This window comes from Anopheles stephensi, chromosome 2 (genome assembly GCF_013141755.1).
Source record: "Anopheles stephensi strain Indian chromosome 2, UCI_ANSTEP_V1.0, whole genome shotgun sequence".
NCBI lineage: Eukaryota > Metazoa > Arthropoda > Insecta > Diptera > Culicidae > Anopheles > Anopheles stephensi.
This window is the reverse complement of record NC_050202.1, coordinates 60,798,280-60,821,332: the sequence shown is the minus strand read 5'-3', so window position 1 is coordinate 60,821,332 and position 23,053 is coordinate 60,798,280. Positions and strand designations below refer to the sequence as shown.

The window sequence follows — 23,053 nt, the reverse complement described above, 5'->3', positions numbered from 1 at the left end:
GACTCCACAAGAATATCCTTAAGAAGAGAAGACTCTGATTGTTTCTGGAAACAAGATCAGTCATTTGATCATTTGCTCATTTGATACAAAATTCTATCTGAATCGTAAGACTTGATACAAAGAAGCCAAAAATATAAGAAGACCCCTTGAAGTTGTGCCAAAGAAAAGGTCAATAAGTATAAAGCTTGCTCGACATTAAAAAAGGTAAAAAGGCCCTTCTCTGGAGCCCGCAGTAGAAAATGCTACATTTGTGTGCACTATTCAAAAGCAGACAATTATTTTCCTGCTGTCCAATAATCTCTCTCTCGCACCATTATAATAAGCGCATCAAATTCAATTACCGCATACATATCGGACCCTATCCCGCAGATTGCGGTCCGAAAAGCTAAGCTTCACATTCCAATTGCCAAAAGTGATTCGATTTCGGCTGAAACTTAAATTATGTACGCTCGAGTTCTTCGCCCTCCGAATCATAACAATTGCGCTGGTCGGAAAACCTCATCACCGCACAGTTCCCGCACCAAAACCCACATGCAGCCGTTGTGTATCCGACGCCGGGCTGAAGTACCCCTCGGCTGGATGGGCTCGGGCGGTGAGGATGCAATGCACAATTAGCAAGCATACATAAAGAGCGCTACATGATGCCAGGGGCACACGAACGAAACGAACGAACGAACAATAGCACCAGGAGTTGAGCCTCTAGCTTTTATCGACCGTCATATCTCAACGACCTGCGACCTCCGACCTCCAAACCGCCATCACATGGTGAAGCATGGTGTGAGACCGAATAATACGGGAACAAAACAACAACACATTGCAGCTGCCCGGTGCAAGGTCATTGTGGTGAGGTGGGGAACTGTTGCTACGGACGGCCCCGGTGCAGTTGCATCAATCGGTGCTCCATTAATCTGGCAGTGATTAGAAATTGAATTGCTAATGCTACCTCGTTCGCTCCCTATCAAGGGGGTGCGATCGGGCAAGGTGGCGGACGGTGGCATGGTAAAGAGGGGAGGGGGAGCATGAGCGGTAAGTGCAATTTTCCGAACCTCCGTTTGGCTGGATTTTGAAAGAAAAGCGAGACGGACCCGCGTGAGCAGAGAGCACACAGTACAGCGCTCTTTTAAAGTGCCGCGACCGGGCGATTCGGTTCTTCGGTTGTGGTGGTGGTGTTTCCATGGAAAGAAAACATAAACGAAGGCGGAAAGACAGCATGCGGAAAACAGGTCGCAGAAAAGGAAGGAAAAGCGTGTGGAAAACAAACCAGTTTTCCAGCGAATGGAGCGGTTGCCTGGTCGCTGATCGGAAGGAAAACAAACCGCATTGTGAGCGAGAGAGAGTGAGAACAATTCCAGGAAGTGTGAGAGACGGAGAGAATATGGGAATAAATGAGAGCAAAATATTTCAAAACAACCGTTTAAAAATAAAAACCCTGGACGGTATTGAAATGGAAATTGGGAGTGAAACACATAATTATTGATGCTTCAGTTTGTAAAAATTAGGTTGAGAAATGTGGTCTAAAGTATGTACAGTTGGTTTGTTAAGTAAGTTTGGGGCAACTTGTGGTAACCGGCATGGGAATTTTGCTCAAATTCTCCCCCGTTTAAAGGGTTCTACTCTCTGGCTCCAGTGGTGCAAGTGGAAGAGAAAAAATCATAAACGCGGTAATGCGAAAGAGATAACGCTACGCGATGAAAATTAAGCCCACATGTTCTCCCCAAACGGTGCAGGGCTTTTTGTATGAAGGCAAGATTTTGTTTGATAAAATAATTAATTGAACGGATATAATTTTCAGCAAAAGTGGATGATTGGTCCGTAGGCTGATTTATGCTTTTCAAATACGGACGATATGGTTCAAATATGGTCTGGAGATAACCTTTTCTTCGAGTACACAATTATAGCAAAAACCTTTAAACATACTTTTTACTTATTTCTAGGTTCAGCTCATACCTCTAATATAATGGCTAATTTACATCATTTTGTTTGATTAAATTTTAAGATTTGTAAGTAATAAGCCATGGTATCGAATAAAATTCCACCTGGACCTTCTCTTATTACTATAAATTCCTGGACCTTCGCTTTCTGGTCCTAGAGGCTATAGTGCAACCGAGGAAAGAGAAGACAGGAATCATGAACATAGACAACCATCTCCTAATATTTCCACCTTCACATCTCGCATTCCATCTCGCTAACCCTGCAATTTTCCACCGCCTTCCAAACACGCTCCCATTCTCAGCATTTTTGTTCTCGCACGCTCGTACGCTCTCTCTCTCTCTCTCATTGGCAACCTCGAAGCCCCACGAGCGATATGCTGATGCTGGAGAACGCAGTTGATTTTTAGCCGTTTGACAACAGCAGTGCAGTACCGAGTGGCCGTAGCTGTCGGGAGTCTTGTCAACACATCCCGCACCAGAAGATGATCCACCGTTGATCCATCCACTAGAAGTAGTTAGGTTTTGTGAGCGTGTGCATCAGGCAAGCAAGTGTGTGACCGTGTGAAGAAAAGTGTTACGCTGTTTGCTCAGAACAACCTGTCGCCTTGGTCGTTGTGTTGCGACCAGGCACGGGAAACACGCACGACCCCCTCCAGTGAGAGAGACCGCGCGATGGAAAAATAGGTTATCGATTGTTTCCGTTTTTTTGTGTGTGGTACAGAAGGCAAAACATTCAAGCGTAAAGCGGACGAGCGAAGAGAAGAAAACGGGCGTTTCAACTATCGGCTGTGAGCCTTAAAAGAATTGTGTAAAGAAAATGTCTCATTTACACCCTAGACGAATGGGGTGTCCTGAAACTCCGTAGAAATAGGAGGAACCAAAATGATGGCACGCTTTACTGTTTGTGAGCTAGCTGTAAGGTGTTTGAAGTAATGTTTTAAAACCGTTGGATTCCCAGTTTAAAGTAATCGTTAGCAGCACTGCGGATCGGTAGTTGCCAAGCACGGACTATTACTTGCCGCACAATACCCGGCCGAGGGTGAAAATTGAGTTTAAATTGCTTAATAATACCTGTGTGTCCGGCTGCTGCTACCAAGCAATGTACACAGACCCCTGGCCCCTTCCCGGATTCCCTTCCCGATCGACGACCGTGCCGAGTACGGTGGCGAATGAGCGATGCCCTGCCAAACTCGCCGAGTGTACCCTTTTTAGCAGTATAAACAAACTCCCGGGTGTGTGTGATCCGGTAGACAGGAAACACGCCGAGGAAAGGAATTCGCTCGGCTCGCACGTGCGTGTTTACTTGCGTGCGTACACATTAAAAAAGGGAAGCGCATAATACGCACATTTACTACCTACCTGAGCTCCGGCAAAAACCCCCCTGTTTTAACGTTTAATGGCCCTTTCCGGACGGTGTTTCGATAAATTAGAAATCCACCCCATGGAGCGGGAATATGGGAACCCTCGTCCCATTGCGTATGATGAGGACGGGTTTTTGCTGTTTTAATCCTTTCCTGCAGGTTGTTACTTGCGGGTTGTAGCGTTTCCACGTAGCAACGTGTGTGTGTGTGTATAGGGGTGTGTTAGTGCGTGTCCTGTTTCGCGTTTTTTTTTTTCCTGTACACCGCGGTTATTTGTTTGGTTCCAGTTTTGAAGTGTATATCGTTGATGAATTGGTGTGTAAATGCGGAGATGTGAGTGTGTGTTGGTGACGAGTCTGAGGACCACCACCGCAGCCAAACTCGAGCTCTCTCTCTGTTGTGTACTCTTCCAGTACAGCTCGTTCGTTCGTGTGCGGTAGGACGACGCGACAGATCATCTGTCAAAATCATTTTCGCCGGTCGCGTCGCCTGCTTTGTTTGGTTCTTTGTGTAGCTGTAGAAGTGTGTGTGTGTGTACGTGCCAGCCAGTATGCCGGAAGTTGTGGTGAATTCATGTTTCCATTTCCATTGCAGATATCGCCGTGCGACGTGTTCGTTTTAGGGCTCAAGTAAACTTAGAAGAAAGTAGCGTTTCTCGCTCGGACGAAACAAGATTAGTTACTGTCCAGCGTGACCAGATCACATTTAGCCGAGGTAAACTGCTCCTCTCGGTGGTCTTCTTCGTTTCTGTGTGAGTGTGTTTGTGTGTTTTAGTGAAGAATTCAATTTATCAACCGTTCCCTGGTGTTCACCGTGCTCCCGTGTCCCCTTCGTCACAGTGGATCGGAACTACTTGGATATTGAATATCCTAAGCGGGCTCTAGACAGTCGTCCTCCCCGTATCGCTGTCACCGCTTACCGGCACACAGCCACAAACGAAAAGGATGCAGCGTGATAAATTGAACTGTCACAACACGAAAGGTAAGGATAATCAAGTTATCATCATCTCTCAAGCGGGGTCTTAGGGGTTTCCTCCATTTTGCCGATGCTGGGGACTCCTCCACGGAAAGGGTTAGACAGTCTCGCTGGAGCTCACCAAAGCCGGCCGTGAAATTCGCGACCATCCCTCATTTCTCGTACTCGGAATTCGGAAAAACGAATTATTTTGCCTCGTTTCCTTCGATTTCCGGTACCGAAGGACATCCGGATGGTTGGATCAGCATTTTGACCAGGGATAGTGGTTCGGTGCTCCACCAATGATAGATGATACTTCCGGTAACCGGAACCGGTCGTTAGAGTGACCCCAACCCCGGGGATTGTGTGTGTGTGCGAGCCATAGCTGGTTTAGGTCATGCCCTGGCGTAAGGTTACAATTTCGCAACCGTAATAATAAGCTTATTTATTGACCTCCGGGGGGTTGGAAAAAAGGTTATCAATAGCGTTTTGAAGTACTGTTGGTGGATAAGGGTACGCGTTCTTTTTTTTCGCTATTATGGATGGATATTTATGAAGTTCAATTACAAAACCCTGATTTGCTCGATATGCAGCATCTGATCTGATATTTTAAAGGGAAGATAATAATCTAATTGTGATGTGCATACTGTCATCAATTAATTGATTGGGCCAATATGATTTCCACAAATTTATTTCAATGCATTTACTTTATTACTTAACACGTGAAGAGATCATCAAATGCTGATTGTTATGTACAGTAAAATTTTTGGTATAGCATCCAATTGATTCAATTGCATGACATCAAGCTAGTAAACCGCATTTCTCATATCATTCGCGTGCACACAGGTATTCTGCTGTTTTGCTGAGCTTCTTTATTACACCGGCCGTGTCACGCATGTTCAAATGCAAACAGACGTATTTTACGGCCAGCCGTAAAACGTCTCTGTGTCAAAACAACATTTATCCGTCATAATTTAACGTACGTTTGCGAAATAAACTAACCACGGCTATGCACACTGTAAAACATTGCCACGAAACCTGGCTCTTGTCTTGGCTGTTAGAAAAAGAAAATCCCCTTGAAAACATACAGAACAGATAGAAACAACACATCTTCCTTTGATAAGGTGCTAATGGAGTAACGGATCCCACATCTCGAATCGTGGGGCGGTTTTTTTTTTGTTCGCCTATTGTTCAAACGTTCAGATCGGTGTGAAATCGTGTCAATAGCTAATTAGCTAACCCCCGGCCCGGTGCCAATAAAATAAACAGACTTATTGAAGAAATCTTCCCCGCTAGGGCACCTTTTGGTGTGGAACGGGAAGTTAGGATTTAGAAACATCATCCCTCTCTCTATTTATAAGCTATATACAGTGAGAACCGGCTACGGTCCGAGCAGCACGACTAAAACAAAAGCATTTTTCTCTAGCTTTGCGAATTCGTCGGCTTCATGAGTAGCGAGATTATATGGCTTTTCTTATCGTTGATGAAGCAAAAAGAAGAAGAAGAGAAATCAATGACTTTGTAGAACTCGAGCTTTGAGATGAGTTTTGTTTTGTAAATTCTGAACCGAGTTTCGGTTGGTGCTAATGAATCGAGTTTAACGGTTATGTTGGTGCTATCTTTCTGATGGTTTGTGTAGGAGCAATAATAATAGACTCTTATATTAAAATGTCAATGAGTTTTGCTTAGCTCATATTGATTTTATAATCTGACAGTCCATTTTCCAGCCCAATCCAATATCCATCACTCCATCTCCAGTGGTGGGTCAAGATATTTGGAGGCCCCGTGCGGAATGGAAGTTGAGCCCCCTCTATTTTAGATATTAGAGGGAAATAACAGGATTTTACTCGCCGACGAAGTCCCCCTTACCGATGAGGCCCCGAGTGGCCGATCCTTCCGCTCGTAGGATGGTCCATCATAATTTGGGCCTACCACACTTCCCCTGTTGAAGTGGACGACCGCAAAAGACTTTATGGGCTAGATCGTTCGGTCCTTCTCATGACATGTCCAGCTCTTCGGAGCCTGGCGAGGCTGCACGTAGTGAGCTCCTTCGTTGTCCTGGGTTTCGCCTTGTTAATCTGCTATCCGAGATTCAGTGCCGCTTGCTGGAACCTTTGCTGGAGCTTCTGGAGACTACATAGGAGAGCCTCAAACCTATGATGATGTCTATGCCATCAGTATCTTGTCATCAAATTAAGTCAAATTAAGTGTTAAATTAAGTTAATTAAACAATTTTCTGAAGTATTAATTTTCATTCTTAGTTTCATTGTAAGTTTTATTATCCTCTATTATAAGACTGATTATTAATATTTAATAATTATCATAAAAGACAAGTAGTCTCAAGGGGAGCTCAGTGCTTTACCTTGCACATCACCGTTTTACCAGCTTATCTTCTTCTGTGGCATTCTGTGACTTCATTTTACCCATAGTAAAGTATTCAGCCCTACGTACGGGGAAGCGGTCTGGATGAGATTTGAATCCTGGTCCTGCCGTATGAAGACCGGCACCGTTATGGCCTCGGCACCCAGTTGGCCCCATGAGCTTATCTTACCTGTACTATATTCTCTTCTAGCTAGAATTCATTTTCTGGGCATATAATACAGCATGTATAATGAAAATTGCAATTTAAACAATTATAAACGAATATCCCGTAGTTAAAGCTACAGAAACTAATAAGCACGAAAACTTGTGGGCACGATCACGGAAATAATCTACAACTCAGCTTTACCCATCCCAGCCCAGTTTCCTGCAGTGTAGTGCAGTTTGCTGTGCAGCAAAAAACATTAATAACAGTTTCTCAACGCGTTATAGCAGTATCAGCCAGTGCTTTCGCATAGATTTTCCACTCAATGAATTGTGTAAAGAAAATGAAGATTACTGCCAGGAATGGGGCAAGCAAGCACACAAAAGGAGCGTTGGAAATGGATTAAAAATTGTCGCCGTAAGTAGTTACGGACGGATGCAGCAGCAAAAAGAAAAGTGTACCATTCCATTATCATATCTTTCTGCCGCCTTAGCATCTCTATCGACCGGCAACTAACTACACGTACCTCGTCTGCGCTGATTACGCTAAGATGACAACGGGCCAAGCGAGTGCCATTAGCTTTTGTAAGCTCGTTCTTTGTTTCCTGCCGGATGCTTCACCTGAGTGTTCCGCGGCATCCGAGCGATGCAAGCCAGTATGTATTACTTGGCATTACTCCCCCTCCCACTAGGCACCCTTTCTGGCACATCGTCTTGCACATCATTAACATTTTCTTTACCGTTGAGGCCGCTGCCTCATCCTCAAAATGTAAATGTTGGTGAGCGAAGGTGTTCCCTTACTTCTTACCCGTGTGATTGCAATACTTTTCTTTCGGTCGTTAAATTATAATTCTAACGATTTGATAAATTGCGAGATGGGTTTATGAGCCGCGTTAGCACTTGAAACACGGATACGGAAAAAGGCACAAATTTTGTCACGCTTTTTGGCAGCAATTTATAGATTTATTCCAAAAGTTCACCAACGAACAACAGTTTTACACTTCGAAAGCACCCCAATCAGTCATTATCGTCAGGTGTTCGCCTTTTTGTAACAAAGCACTGGCTTTTGAGGTGAATCTGAAACCCTGCTTTTCGAGTGATTTTGCCCCCGTTTCAGCCGGCCCACTGGGAGCCATTTGGTACGTGACTACACAAAATCGGAAGATGAAATGAAAAGTCTCACCAGCTTTTGAGCTTTATTTCAATGCCATTTTGCACCGTTTTCATGACAAAAACGTCGGCAAAATCCAACTTTGAGCGCAGCTAATAAATATTTCATCAACTTTGTCGTGAATTTAAATCTTCATGGGACTTTTGCTGTGTAAACATTTAGATTTTCTTTTTGAGGTTTTTTGGTGGTGGTTTTTTTTAATGGAAAACAGCTTTTAAACATTTTATGCTGCTTTAAAGAGTGAAGGATATAATTTTCTCAAAAATGTACTGCAAACTCATAATAAAATAAAAATATTTATTGCAAGCAAGGGACAAAAAAACTGATACTCAAATATCAGAAAAACAGTTGATTAATGAGCCATCGCCGCCTCGCCTTCCCGGTTCCTGCTTACCCAATTAACCGCTGTCGATCGATTGATTCTATCGCCCCAATAACGCACACAACCCGGTAACGATGTGTTTTCTGTGTTCCCGTTTTTGTGTTCCCGGCAAAAAAACGGCACCGTCATCAACAAGTACGTGAAAAGTAAATGAAATGACGCTACGTGCGATTGTCCCGAGTTTTCCGATTGAGCACCGGAACCGGTTCGAATCGCCCTAACCCTAAGCCCGGCCGTAGGACAAATCCTGCCAACAATGAAGTGCTATTTAATGTTTCGAAAATGAGGCCAGCGGTCGAGACGTTGAAGGCCTGGTGCGTATGTCGGGAAGCATAAGCGAAAACTTTACTAAAGGAACGGATTTTTTTGCCTTTCGCTCACTGTACGTGAGAAGCGTTTCTTGAAGAAACCCGATCGGTTGCTTTTGTGTACGGGCATTCGTTTAGGGAGAGTACACTTTTTTATCGGGTACATCCAACGTCACTCCGCTTGCCTGGAAGCCCGACGAGCACACACCTGCAATGAACGACTTTTACGCACGCAATACCGCCTAATGGAGGTTGTTAGGCAGCTCGCCAGAATGGCCCGAATCGGTTGCTGCCGGCGGACCGAGGTCATATGGGAACACACTTCCTGGGGGTGGTGGGTGGTTTCCAAGTTTTCTCCCCCTAAAGTCCTAGCGCCAGTAGTAAAAGCCCCTACTGATGTCCATTATTTTAAGATTGCCTCCATTGCTGGCATGGACTATCGTCATCATCGGCACCATTTGAGCGTCATCATGAGCTTCGCCCTCAAATACCGGGGGGGGGTCGGTTGGGCGATGAAATTTAGGCTAAGCTACGGCTCTTTGAGAGGTATTAAGGAATTACAGGACCTTCAGGCATCAACCGGTGGCGACACGGCTCCAGGGCGTGGCTGTCGTGGGTTCAGTGCAGTCTGTTTGGTCGCCAGTCCGGTCTGTCAACGTTTTGACTGGGTACTTTAGGGGAAAAACATTAGGGGAGAATACGGAGCAGGATGAGCCGAAAGTTCAACCCGGAACAAAAGGGATATTTGAGCTCGCCAAATTTGCGAAAACTATGCAGGGCACATATCTGCGACGGACCGTTGCTGGCGTACGTACGCAGCTATTAGAATAAATTGCTTTCGCATTCTTCGTCCGTTTAATGGGTATGCTGCTTTCCTGGGTGGAATGTTGTTCTGCACAGCCATTACTGTAGTAAATCCGTTCGGGTTTTCGTTTGGTTTTGAAAATGCACAAGATGGATTTGTTTGCACTAGTTTTTACTGGTGGGTTGAAGGATTTTTTAAATAGAGGATACGTGTTTGGATAACTTAAGAAGTTGTAAAAGGATGCCACCATGTATAGTAGAGATTTTGAAAGCAGGTTTTACTTAAGGTTGTATGTTACATGATATCCTGAAGGTTATGGACATTTTCACAAGGTTTTTCTGGCAGTACTCCAAAGATCTTTGGAGATATTCCCAAGGCTTTTGACGGTCTCCCGGACCATTTTCATTTTATCCCCACGCTTTTTTACGGATTCTCAATTTTTTGTTTTGAATGATGATGTTTTCCTTAAACCTTTTTCTTTTATATTTAAAATTTTAGACATCTTTTGTGTTAAAAACTGTGTTAAATTTTTGTTTAAATGTCTACGTTTTATCTTGGATAACTTTGTGTTTTACAAGAAGAATTTTCTTCCTAGAAAAACTAATGTAAGTAATGTACATTGAATTGGGTAGCCCGGTGGCGGATTTCACAACGGCGCCGGTCTTCATACGGCGGGACCGGGTTTCAAATCCCATCTGGGCCGTTCTCCCACAGTGAGAACTGACTATCCATTAATGTGGTATCAATAAGTCTAGTAAGCCAGACATGGCAGGCATGACTTAAGAGGTCCTTAGACAAGGAGCAAGAAGAAGAAGAAGTGTATACTTTAGGACTAATTAATAAATATGTTGGAAACCGTTAAAAATATATATCCTGGAGAAAAATATAGTGTTTCAAATATACGGAAAAGTGCTCTCTTTTAGCGTATAAAATTATTTCCCCAACCCAAAACTAAATAAATGTTAAATTCTTTATCACCTCCAACAGAAGTGTTTTAACACAATTTCCCCACTCGATGAAAACACTACTAAAGCACGCGAACCCTACAACGTACCAGGCGTCTCCATGTACCACGCGCTCCATACCGGTCGGACAGAAATCCAATTTTCAAAGCCAGACCCAGACATCTCGATGTCCGCTAGTGGCGATAAGCTACACCGGTAAAACTAACCATCACTCCACACTCCAAAATCCCTTGCATATATACTTTCATTTTAATCTGTATTATGTTTTATTTTCCTTGGTGACGCATTCGTACTGTGAAAGGCGTTGTGCTTTATACTTAGCGCAGAAGAATGTACAAGCTAACACACACACACAAAAAAGCAAGGCCACTCAACGGCAGCAAATGTTGATGGTAATCCGCTTATGAGGTGAGTTACGGGTGCGAAAGCAAATGTACGTGTACGGTCATTATCATGACAAGGGTGCCCCGGACCAAACAAAACCGGCCAGCATTCTACTTGAAGGGATGAAGTATTAAGCCTTACAGACACGGCTGATGGGGCACTTGCAGTACGCAACAATTTTGGGGTCCAACATTCATCAATAAACTATTAATGTCCTGCTGGGCTGGGTTTTAGTACTAGTAGGGGGTTGTTTCTTCCAGGACACTAGGGCTGTGACCTGTGATGTGTCGGATCAGATTTCATTCCTAGATTTGGTTTTTTTTCGTACCTTTTTCTTCGGCGACTCGATAAAAACCATTAGCGGGAGTTGGAATGATGGTGAGATTTCACGTCGATTACCGTTTGAACCGTTTGCGGTTTGCTAATGTTTATCCAGCGCTCCATTAGCAAGAACCACACTCGCCTGCTACGGGGAGAGTAAATCCGTTAAATAACAAGCAAAGCCACCCGCCCGGGCACCAAGATTCGAAACGTAGCTTTCCGCCATATGTGTGCTATCTATTTATCTTTATTTACTGCCATAAATTTTCCACGGGAGTAGTGTGTGTGTGTGTGTGGGAGAAGTAGGTGTGCGCCATCACGGAAGAATATATACCTAAGCCATAAATTAGCAAACTAAGTAATAGAAGCTTAATCTCGACGCTCACCCTTGCTGCTCGCCTGTGGCAGATCCAAAAGCAAACCGGAAAGCACAAACACACACACACACACACACACACACACACACACACACACACACACACACACACACAAACAGCCAACTCATCAGGCAGGTGGTAGTGGTCGTGGAAAAACTTTTAATTTCCCCACACGGTTAGCTTTCAGCGAGGAAAGTATTTTCCTTTGCCGGCTACATTTAGATTCCTCACGAAGCAAACCATCAGTAGTAGTCAAAGTTGTACCTTTTTTCGTGGAAAACTGGAACACTGTCTGTCTTGCGGTTTGACTACCGGACCGGCTACGAGCATGCATTGGTAACATTTTTCTTCCAGCAAACCATTCCTTTCCGGGACCAAGTTCGGTACGCGCGCGCGTTTGTGTGTGTTTTCTTTCAAGTACGCTTTATTGGTTTTATGGTCTGTCTTCGAGTTTTGCCAACCGAAATGGAACGGTGGAAAACAATTCATTGCCTTTTGCACAATGTGGTCCACTTGGGTGTGTGCGGACTAGTTTCTCTGAAGAGCTTTTGTTTGTGTACCACCACCATACACTTCTATCAGGGCTGAACGTCCACACCCGGTGAAAAGCATCCTTTTTTTGTTTGTGCCTGGACGGACGTTTTCTTCTGGTGTAAGTTTTTGTTTGTGTTCTTAAACCCCATCGCGTGAAACGTCACGTTTATATGGAACCAGCGAACAATGACTGTGTGTGTGTAAAGGTAAGAACCCGCAGCTCCTTTCGGGTATGTGTGTGCGGAACTGGGAAATCCATTATCGTATGGGATGTGGGATAAGAAAAGATGGGCGAACGCTTTTACGAAGTAGATTTTTGCTTCGGTTAGATGTAATTGCTTCCGTTGAAATTTGCCGTAAATTATGGTGCCGGTGCGAATCACATCTTCTTCTTTTCTGGTTTTACTATTCATTTTGCTCCACCGGCGATAATCTGTTCCGGTGCATCGTTGCGGAGTGAGATAATTTTACTCCTTTCGGTGTCAAGTCGTCGTCGTATGGTTAATTTCGTAGAATTGTACCATCTTTCTTGTCGTTGTACAATAAATAGCAATGAAAGGATGAGGTGATTAAAGTCTCGTAAATTCGTGTAATTGGTTCTTCTTGTATGACACTTACATGATTTATGCGTGTGTGTAGTTTTTCTCTTAGATAGATAATTCTAACCTTTGTTAGCTACTGTTTATTCATTGCCAATTTTGCATTATTCATTCGCCAGGGCTCATTCTAAAATTCATACCAATTCAAGGAAGGTTCTTGAAGGGCCTATGGCATTTAGAAAACTTTAAGCATGAAACGCCTAACCATAAATTCATACCACATCCTAAGTTCAACTTATATAAAATTGGAAAATAATGTAAATATAAGTCTTCAATTTCCAACAATAACACAAAAGTCTATCGATTGAGGCATTTTTGCTTGAAATAAACTTTACATGTTTATAATACTCCTAACACGATTCAAATTGGATGAGAAAATGGAAAACAAACACGTGCAACGTTCAATCCACAGTTCCCTCTCGCCTATGTTTATCAAAATATCTTCGAATGTTTGAATATTTAAATTGATTGCAAACAACTCATTACTAATTTATGCAGTTGACGTATTCTTTTTGCTTTTTATCTGTTAAATTTTGCATATCGTAAACGAACGACTTTACTATGCACATGCGCCCAATGAGGGGAAAATCTTCCTTGAGTTTCTGTTATTATCTCTGAGCAAAAAGTGCTCAAAAACGTATTCATTACATCTTCTAGAAAAAGAGCAATTAAAAAAGCACGATAATGACATCTTTCGCAGAAAAAAAGGAAGTTGACTGCAACCTACTAAATGCTCATCAAGCACTGACTGTTGCTGCACCAAGTACTACTAGCTAGTTTACGGTGTTATTAAAATTACCATAAATGGGAAGCATTATGTGATTTGTAATAATTTTCAACGAACCGGTTCCTGCTACGTCCAGATCCTGATGCATATCCCTGTCGGCTTTATAGTCATCATAGTCGGCGCAGTTACCATTACCGTTCCGGACTTGAAAAGGTTGAAGGGAGTGATCTAAAGCTGGGGACACGTTCTGGTAACATGGTCCGGAAGATTATGCAGGCTGCCAGGCTTTTTCGGGGATATGGGAAAGTTGATGATTTTCTGTTGTGTTTTTAGGAGAGGAGTAAAGAATGTTCGGGGGTATTCGGGAAAGCCAAACGACCCATTCGGACGGTTCGGACGGTGGTAGATCAAAAGGTTGACTTCATGCTCAAAAGCTAAGGATGAACTTGAATGGATGGTTTAGGATGAAAAGTGAGATAAGGACGGAAGCCGATAGAAGATTTTTGGCCGGCAGCACACGTTACAGACGAGCAGTGGGATTTCCGTAGAATAGCTTTAAGGATAAGATGCGTAGTTTAGGTTCATTTTCCAACTAGTTTTTTTGTGAAGGAGATGAAAGCAACAGGGGATCTATTAGGGTCCTGGAATAAGGTTTGTAATGTTTCTGAAGGATGATGGGTATTGTACATTTTTTTATTGTCTGACAATAATTTTTTTAAACTTCTGTATAGAACTCCGGTTAGATAGGCTGAGTTTTTGGGTCGTATGAATTTAGTTGGTTGTTGTATTTCATCATTTATTGTCACAAAAATGTATAATATAAGAAAAGGAACAAAAAACTTTTAAAACAACAATATCATACTTCATTCATAGAAATGAAAACATACCCGATGAATGATTCGACGCTTCAACGAGCCGCTTCAGTTTGTTTATCCAGCTGTTTCAAGCGGTGTTTTATTTTTGTCAAACATGTTTTACGATCCTGTTCCACGATCAAGCTTAATGTATATTTTAAGCAGAGCGACGAAAAAAAAAGCCAATGTTGCCATGACATTATGCTTGCTTTGTTATTTTATAAATTATGCAGCAATGCGCTCACCGACGCTCGCTCGCCTCGCACCGTACCGTATGACTATGTTTTAACTTATAATTTCAATGCAAGAAAAATAAAACACAAGCGTACCAGGGAAATGCTAATCACGTGTCCAGGACAGCAGCAGCAGGTTTACGCTTAAAATACATCTTAGCATGCATCCTTGTTCCAGCAAAAAAAAAAAAACACCCGACGACCCGCTAATGAATCGCAAATGCTAAGCTTCATTTCACTTACTTCACATGCAAATGGTCGTGACACGGTCGGTACACTACCCCCCTGGTTGACTCCATTTTTCCCCATTAAGAAGGAAGTTAATTATATCGCCCGTCTGCCCTGGAAACGGGCATACCACGGCAGTACGGGAACGCGGGAGATTCCGCACCCTCCGCAGGGATACCGACGACGACGACGACGACGACGACGACAGTGACACAGAAAAGTTATGTTCATCAATCATCATCTTTACGGTATCAATCTGTGGGTTGGGATTTGGTTGCGGAATTTTGTTCGTGTTTTTATGCAGTAGAATCGTGGGTCCGGGGAATGGGAGGCATGTAATATAAAGATACAGATTAAACGCATGAACTTTCGATGCAGATAAATTTCGAGTAAATAAGTTACAAAATTTAGGTTGAAGTAGGAGAAAAGTTTGAAACAGGAAATAAACTCATTATCCACGTTACAGCACGCTCGTTTCAAGGTCCCTTCTCGCCTCTGGCAGGTATTATCCCTTAACTAACGCCGTGCGTCATCCGCCGACAGGACAGGTCGGATTGCTCGGACTAATGCCATTAAAGCATCTTAGCAGATTAGTATTTATTATACTATTTTAGCCGTACGAACAATTTGCCAAGCCTTGTACACCAGCAGGCCGTGAACGCGTGCCTTGCGCTTATCCTCGGCTATTGTCATTTCTTTGCAAACGCGCAATGCGCAATATCTTCGCGTGACTGCAAGGGCCCACTAAGAAATTGTAATGGCAGCGGGTGATGGCAAATGCTGGCAGCTTATGGCAGGCCTGTAAACCCTGTACGCTGAACGTGAACAGCGTAGAACCGAGCGCATCTTCGTGATGTCATTCAATTGAAATCAGTAATGCTATTTTTGATGGCGCAAGGAAAACAACGACCGACCGACAACGGTTGATAGCGGCCCTGAGTGATAAACCTAAGCCACAAGGTTGGCTCGATAGTGAGCGGGATGCGTTGGACGCGAATTCTTGACGGTCGAGATCAACTATGAGAAGTTATCAGTGTTACTTGGATTTTGAGGAAGTTCAAATATCAGTATTATAGGCACTTGCCTTGGAACACTTGGAACATTTTAAGATCTTAAAGTTGTCGTAGAAAAACCTCTTCTTTCCGGTTGTCATGCTTCCCTGCCCGGAGATGATCTCGACATCCCCGTCCTAAGTGAAACATAATGCAACCTACGATTAGGCTTAATTTTACAACAAACCCCACACAACCGTCAACGGAACTGGCCCGCAAGCTACCACCATTTGCATGATTTAGATCAACTTCAGCCCTCATCAAACCCTCGCGCCGCACTGCACGCTTTCCTCCAGATGTCGTCCATTCTGCAGATCAGTTACGCCATCAGCAGCCACATCGTCAGCGCAAAATATGGAGCAGAGCATACGAACGCATACGCAAATTGATGTAATGAATACAGTGATTCGACAAAGTGTCGGACCACGGGCGACATTACCGTACCCGGCACGCCGCGTAGCCTATGTGACTATTAATTAATGCAATAGCACACGGGGCATCACGAGACGGCTCATCATTGTTAGCCGCTTTACCTACAAACACTGCGTTTGAATTTGAATGTGGATCGGCATGGTGGATCTCGCATTTTTTTTTTTTCGGTGCTTTGAAATTTGAGGTGGTTAATGCCTGACTTCCGTTAAGATGGGTATCAGTAACTGATTGGTTAATTGGTCTCGTGTTTCTGATATGAGGATAGTTCTGGGGAAAATGGGCTGTTACCTTTTGAGTCGGATGTAAATTATGTCATCAAATAATGAATGATATAATTGCAACGTTAGATTGCTTATAATATATCTATAGCGTGATCTGCTACAGTGACGGGCATGAGAGTAAGACCACTTTTATATCCTTTTATCTAACTAGTGTTTTCAATACTTCTACTAGATAACCAACCATAACTAAAAATTTATTAAAGTCAAAGTTTTGCATCAATATATTAACATTAAATTTACATTTTTCTTGTTTTCGTCCAAAAATTACCAATAGAACAGAATAAAATAATATACAAACAAATTCATAAAAAAATGAAAATTTCAGTTTTAAAATAGAAATATAATAAACTAATTAAAAGGTAATAGAAAACTGCTTAATTGTTTAATTGTTTAATTCGATAAAATAACAAAAACATGAGATTATTTGCATTATTTTATTCAGTATTATGTTTTTTTTTAAATAATATTTTCATCATAATGACAAAAGGATATTCTGAATTAAATTCTTTATAGATCCAGTGAAAGGATCGTTCACCCGAAATCTTCATCTAAATTTAACAAAAGGCAGCTATGTCTATTCGTTGTAAATCGGTATTATAACCTCAGTTTTACAATTCTTGAAAATTCGGTGATCTAATTCTATTGTCCGTCACTGTACAGTTGCCTGCTTAGATCTTTCTACTCTATCTAGCGCTACATAGAGTTGGTCTTGCTCAAATAAAAATCCCCAAAACTGTGGTGTCTACTGGATCAAACTAAACTTATTTATCGGCTCAGCTAAAGCATGCAGCATTTTCGTCTAGAAAATATTTTTTTAGTTTTGGAATGAGATTTCGGTTCAATCTGGTCTGAAAAATCGTCTTACCGTTTATTTTGTAACTGTTTCTCTGCAGATACTGCAGGTGTACATAGCAAACAATATTGTTAGACCAGATGTGTTCCACACAAGTGTCAATGTGAGTCCGAATGTGGTTAATTGTGAATTCTACAGCGTACAAATTCACGGATAAATTAAACGCGTAACTTGGTAAAAGGTAACAGAGAAATATGTTTAGTCGTTTCAAATAAAATAAAAATCCAAACGGATCCAAATGGATTGCATCAGGAAGAATTCTCCTCCGCTTAGCCGGTCTGTTACAATATTTAAGAAACAATTTTTAATCGTCTTTGCAATTCAATGTAAATGTATTTTCATCTTCGGCGGTAGCAAAACAAAAAGAAAGCCGGAAGCTTTACCACCCCATCGCCTTACGCGGATCAGCGAAAAGTAAGTCAACATCCGCGGCCGAGCGGCGAATGGATAAAGATGGCAATTGTTTGAAATGGCTCTTTGCATAATGTGCGCACATCCCAGCTGCTTTCGCGGTCGCGTCCGTGCAGTCCGGGGGAGGACTAATCCTCGCGAGAAGGATGCGTCGACGAGAGCAATGATGAAGAACGATGAAGAAATAAAACGATGTGCCCATAAACGTAAGGCGCGCTGTAAATGCCGGTGAACGGATGAAATCACTGCCCGAAAGTCGTTTGGCAGTGTCGTGGCAGGCCTGTGTGCCCTCAACTCCGCTTTACCGTCGGATAAAGTTCGACAATGTTGAATGAATGCTGTCGTAAATATGGGGTTTTACGAGCGTGTACGTATCTTCGGCGCACGATTCCGTTGTTTGTTGTGCACTCACAAGAGTCAGACCGGTTGAGAGTAGGTTAAGTAAAAGTAAGGTGCGAAAAGCAAATGGTTTCCCACGTGGTGCGGTGCTGTTTCGAGGGGTTTGATAGGCTTAATTTTGTTGTGGGAAAAGTTTAAATACCTGAAATTACAAAACGTTTAACTGGTCAAGAACGCTGAAAAATGGCACTGATAAGAGAGAACTGGGCAGAGCAATTTTTCTGTCCTTCACCCTTGATGGTCAAACATTTTCTTAATTTAAATAATCAATTCTATATAAACCGATTGATTTCCCAAAATCTGCGTTTTCTCTAAAAATACGTCAGAAGTTTTCAAGTTGACTACAAACTATCCTTGAACCCTTGAAGCAACGAAAGCTGACAAGAACGAACCGGCACGATCGTCAGCAATTTTCCTAAAGTTTATTTTCGTCTGAAGTAAAGCATGGTTATATTTGGTAAAAACGACGAGGAAAGTTTTTGGTCTGGGAATTTTCGTCTAAATATAGAGTTATTCCAAAATATGTTTAACTACTCTACAGCTTCCTAACGGTCTTGAACGATCATGAATAGTTCTTGGAGTTTCTGTCAGACTGAAAGATTTTCACGACATGATTGTTTGGTGTCATTCTACCGACATCACCAGCCTTTAATTCACTATGCCCTGAAGATGTCAGGTATATTGTCTATATGCATACAGAATAGAATATCGGATTTAATTTATAATTTAAAATATCTGCTTCTTTAGCTTCTACAACCGGGATGACTTGGCCTGCTATTTCAGGCTTCCTTGACTTCTTTAAATCCTTTACTGGATAGTTCGTCCTGCGTATTGGGAAACGGTCTGGAGTCGTCTCGATTTCGGATCCTAGCACTAGCGCTTTGACCAATAGACCGGCTTAAAATTAAGCTATGTTATAAAATATATAACAATTTTTTGTAAATTCTGTGCTGCCAACACGTTTATTTGTATTTATCGTTACAGGGTGTGTCAACGTCTTTTGACGCTTTTTAATGTTTTTCTTTACAGTGCCTTAAATATTTTTGGTTCCTTCGCGAGGTTTTGACAGTTTACCATGTATTTTTATATTCTTCCCACCGGTTGTGAACTGTTTCCCAATTATTTTTAAAATTATAATAATTTTATGATGATTTTTTGTGCTAGAGAACATATATTCATCTTAAATATTCATTTTAAGTTATTTTACAAGTAATATCGATCTGTCTAGAAATACTAATAGCATGTTTACAAATACTCGAACTTCATAGAAAGACGATAACAGTCGCAACTAAATTTTTAAAAAATTAATGCAATACGATTTTTATGACACTCCTCATATTTTTTTTATTGTTCCAATAAAACAGAAAAATATTAAGTTTCAAAAATATTTGGGTAACGATTAAAAACTGTATGGGAACCTGTATGATGTATGGGAAAATCGATAGAAAATGTAGCAAAAAAAAAAGCTCCGGAATACCCTGTATCTTACATTATTTTCCTGTATATTCCTACAAGTGTAAAATACCAATAAATACATAGGTTTAATTTATTTCCATTGTTTATCGAGAAAAGAAGCCTAATTTATCGTGGTAACAGTAACGGCACGAACCTGCCAAAAGATCCCCCAAAAACCAACAAACCCATTTCAGTAATTTACCCTTCACGTACACATGCGCCACCTGTCTCCCTTGCGCACGTTAACACGTTCGCATGCAAAATATCATAACACACTCACATCGTTTAAAAATGGTTTGCCCCAAAAAGCGAGGGCACACATTTTTCGGGGTGCTCTGTTATGAATTTCATTCACAAAAAAAATAACCGGACAGCTAGCTCGCACAGGTGAAAACATATGGGGCCGGGAGGGCAACTCATAATTAAAAGTGCCACCGCGAGCTGTTATTGGTGGGGTGGGCTAGTTTATGCTAGGTAGTGAGTGCCTTTGAAGGCAAATAAAAAACGGCTAAAACAATTGTTTTGCAACGAACAAACAAATACAAACATATATCGGCAACAAACGGCACTGGCTGCACAATTCACCTGCCATGATTGTTATTTCACCGTTAAAGTGAAGCATTTCTGCACACTGTTTTAGCTAGGTCAGCCTTCCCTAAAAGTGGAATTAGAAAAAATAGTTTTACAAACTGAGGGGGGGGGGGGGGCTGCTTTTTTCGGAGGCCTTTTTGTTGTTGTTTGCAGTCGCAAATTGTGCTCAGCCGGTTCGTTTCGTCGGGTTGATAAGTAGAGCTGGTGCGTTCTGGTGCGCACCGATGGCTACCACGTGGTCCGTTACGCGAATAAAACGCGAAACTTTGGTAATTAAATTTGCAACCGAGAGGTACGAGCCGTTTTGGAGCCACGTATTTGGGGGAAGAAAAACTTTGTCTTTTCCACCGCCGGCACTGGCGATGGATGGAAGTCATTGTGCTGCCGGTTGTTCTATTTTCGATCCGCGTTTGGAACGGGTTCGTTCGTTGATGAGAGCTTATTGTTGGCAGCACACCCCTCGAGCTTGTACGTTGACGAATCGATCTATCAACGGTTTCTTCTGTGGATACGCAAAATTCTAAAATAACCCAACATCACATAACATTTCCTCATACTTAGTTTGGGTTTTTCATAGGTAGAAAGCATACCTTTATAGGGTGCAAAACAAATTATGATTAGGATTCTTTTTTTGTCCGCGGTTCCTCTGGATTTATCGCCATCGTCACCTTTGCTTGAATAGGAAAGCAATCAATAAGAGATGCATTAAACTATATCTCACTCTATCATTGATTTCTAGCTTTTGGCTCTATTTTAAGGACGACGTAAATACCGATTTCGATCTATTGAAGCCTGCGAATGGCCTGCATTTAGCTTTCCCGGATCGGACGCTCAGATTTCTTCCCCAAAAACAGGGGTGAAGATCAGAATGCCCTTAATGAACGATTGTGAAAATGAAATTGATTTTCTTGGTTGGCCACCAACGGCACTGGCTGGCTCCCTAGCTAGCTGGAAGCTAGTGTTGAAACACTATTGGTTGGGTATATTTTCTATTTCCGAAATCATCACTCCCCTTTTTCCGGTTCCGAGTGGAATTGTGTTTTTTATTATTATTGTACACATACCACCTTTCTGCATGGTGCTTGTTTTGCTGCTGCTGCTGCTGCTGCTGCTGCTACTGTTGTCAGCAGCAAGGATATTCGGTATTGTAGGTGCAGGGCCTTGTGCAACGAAACAAGACTTCCGTGTATGCAGCAAGGGTGGACAATATTTATGGCTTTTGGAATGTTCGCGGAATGTTGTTAAGCCTCGTTCGCTCGCTCTATATATGTGGTATGGTGGCCTTTTTGTGCTGCAGAAATGTGCCTGACCCTGAAAGAGTATGCGAAAGCATGGGAATGCATTAGCGTTGTGTTTGGCACGGTTCATGCATTGTTGATGGGGGACAAACTATATAAAGGAGGGTCCGAAATGAAAGGGGAAAAGTTATATTGATTTAAATTGTGTTTTTCAGGGTCTTGTGTCGTTAACGGCTAATGGGGAAATTGAAAAAAACATATAAAATATAGATTTAAATTAGTTATGTATAGTCTAGGGGAGTGATCTCGAGAGCTAAAGAGAGGTCTCACCTCAATAAAATGAGGGCTCTGAGCGTGCTCTTCCACTCTTCTCGAGCTCAACGCATATTTCACTAGCAGAACGATCACGCCATCTTCACTTCCAGTTCTAGACCTAATGAAAGGGGCCTAGTCCGAAAGGCGTAGTCTGAGGGGCCTGTACCCAGGTGCCGAGTCGAATAAGTCTAGTCCAAGGGACCTAGTCCAAGAGACCTAGTCCAAAGAGCCTAGTCCATGGGGCATAGTCCAAGGGACCTAGTCCGAGAAGATTATTCCAAGGGCCTAGTCCAAGGGGCATAGTCCAAAAGGCATAGTCCAAAAGTCCTAGTCCGAAGAGCCTAGTCCAAGGGGCCTAGTTCAAGGGGCCTTGTTCAAGTGGCCTAGTCCTAGGGGCCTTGTTCGACGGGCCGAGTCGAATGAGTCTAGTCCAAGAGATCTATCGAGTCCATCGATGCGTTGGACACTCTTCTTCTTTGACTCTACGATTCAAGAGATCATGGTCTGCCATTGTTGGGTCCTATGACTTGATTGTACCCGTGACTGGATAATCAGTCATTGTATACTGGGAAACGCGCTTGGACGAGATTAGAAACCCAGTCCTGCCATGAGAGACTTGTGGTTCAATTAAAAATTGAACTCAAACCCAGACGAAGTATAGCGACTCTGTTCAGTCTAACCTCTTCCGTTAACTATCACACCAATTGCCCCACATCAGAAATGCAGACATAGCCCCCCACTACGAGTTTAGGGCATAAAAAGAGACAAAACGACTCCCGTATTCCCGGAACCAGCAACACATACTGGTGTGTGGTAAAGTATACCAACATTACCAATGTCTCTGGGTACCACCGCAGTGCAAAAAGCAATAAAATAGGATGAAATATGACACCTATTTTACCACCGGAGGGTTTGAATCGAATTTTAAACTTGAGCCATTCGTTTCGTAAAATTTTTCTCCCTGCATTGCTCACGGGCTCATACATACAGTGCCATCCTTTCCCCTAATAATTCTTTCAATGACAATCGGATTACTGCAGGTACTGTATTACATCGTACGGGATTGCTTTGTGTGTGTGTGTGTGTGTGTGTGTGTATGTGTTTTTCGTCTGCTACTAAGAAAGGACATAATCCCTGGGCGAATGTCCAAATTGGATAGCGAGACTGAGTGTATGGTGATCGGGTCCAATTGAACCACAAAAGCTAAAGCAGCAAACATGCAGATTTTGTGAAGAAAAAAAAATGCTCCTTTTGGTATCTGATTACCTCGACACAGACGTGTGATGGTGTGAAATTATGCTATCTACGTCTGTAGCCGTCTAGAAACCTTCGAAAGCCCGCAGACCTGTGGATTCTTCAAGATATTTGA

The 23,053-nt window shown here is 42.4% G+C and overlaps 1 protein-coding gene across 12 annotated transcripts in view; it reads left to right on the top strand.

Annotated features, from left to right (window-relative positions):
• The first annotated feature begins 2,325 nt into the window (after positions 1-2,325).
• Positions 2,326-23,053, top strand: part of LOC118506524 (galactosylgalactosylxylosylprotein 3-beta-glucuronosyltransferase P) — a 48,128-nt gene continuing 27,400 nt past the window's right edge. For 2 of the 12 annotated variants that reach the window (XM_036043765.1, XM_036043766.1), the window contains exons 1-2: positions 2,337-2,480; positions 3,887-4,273. The gene's annotated coding sequence lies outside the window, so the exon portion shown is untranslated. Of the gene's footprint in view, positions 2,616-2,720; positions 2,740-3,462; positions 3,626-3,658; positions 3,827-3,886; positions 4,274-23,053 lie in introns of those variants that run through there. The other 10 variants (XM_036043767.1, XM_036043769.1, XM_036043770.1 and 7 more) reach the window with 10 other exon arrangements.